Source organism: Lactuca serriola, chromosome 7, assembly GCF_051521515.1.
Source record: "Lactuca serriola cultivar US96UC23 chromosome 7, Lser_US96UC23_V15, whole genome shotgun sequence".
Taxonomy (NCBI): domain Eukaryota; kingdom Viridiplantae; phylum Streptophyta; class Magnoliopsida; order Asterales; family Asteraceae; genus Lactuca; species Lactuca serriola.
In genome coordinates this window covers 78,417,117-78,422,503 of record NC_136414.1, presented here as the reverse complement: position 1 = coordinate 78,422,503, position 5,387 = coordinate 78,417,117, and positions in this window count along the sequence as shown.

Genomic DNA, 5,387 nt, shown 5'->3' with positions numbered 1-5,387 from the left:
GATATGGGGTTGCTACCTCAGATCTGGAATGGAGAAGGTCTAGAGTGCATTAAAGTCCCTATTCTTGAGTGATTGGTGAAGCCATCTTGTCCCAAACCCTAACCCTAGAGTGTTATATGCTTAGATCTCTTTGGATTCACCTAAACTTTGCCACTTTACGTGATGGAAGGGTTGTAGAAGAGTAGATCTATGGTTTGGATCATCTGCATGGCCTGGAAAGCTTCTGTGTGGATTAAGATCTAGGGGTACTCGGCGAGTCACGAGGGTGTACTCGGCGAGTTGCTTGAAGGTGGGCAGGAACTCGACGAGTTGGAAGAACAACTCGGCGAGTTGGTTGAAGATAGCCTTGGACTCGGCGAGTCTGTTCTTGGACTCGGCGAGTCTGGTCGTGAGGTCCTAACCTTCTTCTGGTTGAGCCGTGAATCGATGAGTCAAGGGAGGACTCGGTGAGTTGAGTGCAAGGGGACTCAGAGTTGTTGGACTCGGCGAGTCTCGGGGTGACTCGGCGAGTTGAGTCGGATTGGGGAAGTTCTGAGCTTGGGGACCCGACGAGTCATCGGGTTGACTCGGCGAGTAGAGTCAGTCAGGAGGTTGGCTTTAACTTTGACTTTGACCAAGGGTTGACCAGTTGACTTCCAGGGGCATTTTGGTAATTGTTGACATTTGTTTTGAGTTCAATGCTGGTGTTGGCCAGTGGTGGAGATCGTGTCAGTGGTCGGAGCATCTCGGTCTTATCTTTTTAGTCGGTATTTGCGAGGTGAGTTATCCTCACTATATCAACAGGGTCTAAGGCACCAAGGCCAGCCCCTTATCAGATTGTAATTCGGGTATCGTTGTTATGTTGTTGCTTTGCTATGTTTGCATCCTAGTAGTTAGGATGGTATATGTTAGAGACATGGTTAAGGTTGGTATCCTGGTATATAGGATGATGCTATGTTAGTGACCTGTTAGGTCGGTATCATGTTTAGAGTATGTTATGATATGTGATATGCTAGATCGGTTTGATTGGATGTGAATTGTTAGATGATTTTATGGTTATGTGCACATGGTTCTTGGACTGGGGTTGGGTTGAGGCGGGTCCTGCTTTGTGCTGTAGGCCAACATACCCAGGGCGGACCGGTTATCCCGAAGGCCCAGCGAGCGGTCCGAATAGGCTATAGGCCCCGCGAGGGCAGACCAAACGTGCCGAGGCTTGGAGAGTGGACCAGGCCGACTGAAGGCCCGGTGTGGGCGGACCAGTCATACTGTAGACTCAGAGAGTGGACCAGGTGGGTTGAAGGCCCGGTGCGGGCGGACCAACCACACTGCAGACTCGATGGATATGGATAGACTCGGAGGGTGGACCAGGTGGACTGAAGGCCCGGTAGGGCGGACCAGTCATACAGTAGACCCGAAGTGCATGGCTGTTCTGTGTTCTGTTATGATATGGCATGTTGTGCGTGTATGGTATATGTGGTTGGTATTTTGGGGGTATCTCACTAAGCTTTCGGGCTTACAGTTGTGGTTTAATGTTTTTCAAGTTCTTCAGGAGACCGTGGCAAGGCAAAGGCGTGATCGTACCGCTCCTCATGATTATGTTTTATGATGTGGTTCTGGGAAGACTCTGATAATAATTGTATTGAAAACCTTTTTGTAATAACTTTATGAAACCGGGTTGTTTTTGAAAAGTTTAAATTGTTTGAAATTTTTAGAGAGTTACAAGTTGGTATCAGAGCCTTGGTTTGAGTGAATTCGAGGAACATTCATGTGAATCTAGTCTCAAATCAAGGGAGTTTTCAAAAAGAAATTTTAAAATGGTTTTCAAAATGAGTAAAGGAGGACGTGGAGGTACGATCAGCCGGAGCCAGTAAGTAACCCCAAAATACCATACATGATATTTGTTTTTTTGAGTTATGATAGAACAACATGCTAGTACTAGGCTAGGGATCTTCAGGATTTCATGATAATGTTGCCTGATTTATGATGCCTACTAGCCTAAGGTTTCTTCTGTGGGAGATTTCCAGTGTTCCTCTAGGAGTGAGGGTTGAGTGCTTGTTATGTATGTTCTTCTCTAGGGTGTTGTGGTGATAATTGATATAAATATGGGTAGGTATGGAAGGTAGTAAGGGCCCGTACTACTGAAAGCACAGGACCCATACACATATCAAAGAAGCCACAACCTCTAGGGTTGGGTTGGGGGTTGGTTCCAGGGATAGTGGGAAGTATCTGAGATCTTGCGATGTTTTTTCAGTATGGTGGTTACGATGCATGCTGGGAGCAGATCCGGGTTAGGATCGGGAGCAGGAGAGGACGGTCAGGGTGGGTCAGTACCGCCCGAGGTTATTGGTCAGATAAGCACGGGCGAGTTGGATGCTAGGATTCGTGAGATCTTGCATGATGAGGTTCCTGCGTTGTTCCGAGCCGAGCTGTCGGAACTGTTTGGGTCGATCAAGACCACCATGGTTGAGTATTTTGTTGAGCGCTATGCGGCTCTCACAAAGACGGTTGTCACGACGGCTACAACGGCTGTAGCAGCGGCATGGGGAGGAGCCGGTAGAGGTTTTCAGTATCGGGACTTCGAAAATATGAAGCCCCTACCTTTGATGGAGTTTAGGACCCGATTGTTGCTATGAGATGGTTGTCAGACGTGGAGGGGTGTTTCTTCACGTGTTCATGCCCGGCTGATCAGAGGGTGAGGTGTGCTCTGAACCTGTTGAGGCTTGGGGTGAAGAATTGGTGGAGATTGACCATGGGGTCATTTTCGAATGCGCAGAGGGCTGCGGTTTCTTGGGATCAGTTCCGGGAGATGTTTAGCACTCGTTATGTTCCACGGGTTGAGAGAGAGAAAGAGGTTGGCTCAGGAGTTCTTGGAGCTGAAGAAGGATTTGGAGTCGGTGACGGAGATCACCAGGATGTTCTCTGAGAGGGCGATGTTTTGCCCTGAGTTTGCTTTGGAGCAGGCTCAGATGTCCCGATATCTGGGTATGCTCAAGAGGGATATCAGGCAGTTTGTGTCTATGTAGAGGTGCGAGACCTTGTTAGAGTTACAGGAGGCCACCAGGCGGCGTGAGTTGGAGATTAAGTTGCAGTTGAGAGAGCAGAGGCAGGCCCCGACGCAGTCGCAGCCGGCGCCGAAACGGTCCAAGACCGTTGATTCTGGATTGGGAGATCAGAGCAACCGCACTTGTGGAAGGTGTGGGAAGGGTCACACCGGAGTTTGTAGGTCCGGTGGTGCATGCCGCAAGTGCGGAAAGGAGGGGAACTATGCGAGGGGTTGTCGGCAGACAGCCCTGGTTCGGGATTTGAGGATTTGTTATCATTGCCATCAGGTTGGACACTTGAGGGTCAACTGTCCACAACTTGATGTAGGACCAGTGCAGGCTCCAGCACCGGCCACTTTGAGGATTACGGGTGGAGATCAGGGTGGAGCGGAGCCCCCAAGGGCTCAGGGTCGTGCTTTTCAGCTTACAGCAGAGGAGGTCAGGGCAGTGCCGGATGCAGCTGCGGGTATGTTTCTTTCTTGATGTCTTGTTATTTTGTGATTATTATGGAGTATTGCTTATTTGCTAGTCTCGTTGTGTGATTTTTGGTATTGTTTTTGTTGTTCCTTGAGGGTTGTGGTATGGTTATGGGTGTGGTGCTGGGAATTTCGTTGGTTATTATTCATGAGGATTATTAGTGGGAAATCTAGCTTTTGGTCTGAATGTCGGGTAGCATCTGCAGTCTGAGGAGTGGTTAGCTGAAGGTCGGGTTTCTTTCGAGCCCGAGATGATCAGTGTTGTTATGTAATTTTGGGAAGGTTGCTCGTTCTAGTGGGAATCAGTTCGCGTGTAAGGGTTTGTGTTGTGTAGGGTTGTCGAGGGAGGTCGGTGATGACGACCGGTGGTTGATAGTCAGTGCTCTAAGTGGGGGAGAATTGGAAAATTCTCCGGAAGATTGATAAGCAAGAGAGGGTGTTTAGCTGTTGGGATTCAACAGTGGTTCTGTCAGCCGAGCGTAGGCTGGTATGAGCAAGTGTCAGACAGATGGGGCGGGATGCAGACCAAGGGTGATTGATTGTGGAAGGCTTGGGATTGGATCGGGATTGAGTATGTAGGATGGAGTCAGAGTTCGGAACCCCTAGAGGGCTAGAACAGTATGCATGGGAGAGTTTTCCTGGAGGGATAACGAGGGATGATGAATGCTAGTTGAGCGGTCCGGATAGACTGAAGGCCGGTGGGCGTACCAGTCAGGCCGAAGGCTCGGAGAACGGTCCAGTCAGGCTGAAGGCCCTGGAGGGCGTTCCAGACCTGCTGAAGGTTCTGAGAGTGGTCCAGATGGGCTGAAGGTCGGGTAAGGCGGTCCAGTCATGCTGAAGACTCTGCATGTGTTGATAGATCGGTATAAGGGAATGGAATAGGTATGTCGCGATGTGATATCATCAGAAGGTCTGGCCCCAGGTATTAATCATGATTAGTGGAAGGTAGTGCATGGACTCGAGAGTCCATACGAGCGGATTCAGAGCATGTGTGGTGCATGAGATAGCGGATATGCTATAAGGGAATGGTGCAGTAATGGGTGAGCACCGTGGCACTTGTGGTAGTGTCAAGGCAGCCAAGTGGATCTCCTTGGTAAGGAAAGGGAAAGGAATGTAGCTTCGAGAGGGAATGTAAGTTCACGGAAGTGAAAGCAGTAGTGCGGAGTTATGATTGGGGTGTTCCAATTATGGTTATTGCACAGTGTGTGCGGCGGTGGTATGGAATCACATCCGGGGTGGATGTCTGCTGAGGTCGCGGAAGGAATTCCACGGGTATAGGGCCAAGAGGCTCGGAAGGGATGTAGGGATGGAATCTTGGATTTCCAGTTTGATTTTGATCAAGGAATTATGTATGTGGGGGGAATTCATCATGGGGGATGTTTGGAGGTGTCGTCAGTGTATTGGGTTTTCCCAACCCGAGGATGCTAGAGCCAGTTCAGCACGGGTATGAGATTGCGAAAGAGAACTTATGGGAGTTGCTCGGAGACTGAGGGATGTGTCTTCCTGTCAGCATGGAGTGGATAAAGTTGAACTCAGATCGGGATTCCGGTGGTTCAGGGTTATTTCTAGCTCGTATGAGCCAAGTGATTGTTGTGATTTGGAGCGAGTGAAGTATCATGGAGTGGTACTCGGTTGATAAGTGTGGTTATCAGAGGATGAGGCCGGTGGCCGGCTTGAAGCGGTGGTCAGGACACCACAAGAGGGAAAGTTGGGTTTTGGGTTTCGATGGTTGTGTTTTGAGGAACCTGGTCTGGTTAATGCCAGGAGGTGCATTGCGAGAGTAGTTCTGGAGTTGTATTGCCGCAGGCTTCAAGGACGAAGCCTAATTTAAGTGGGGGAGAATTGTAACATCCCGAGTTTAGGAGTGCAAGTTCAGGGTTCAAAGTGTAAA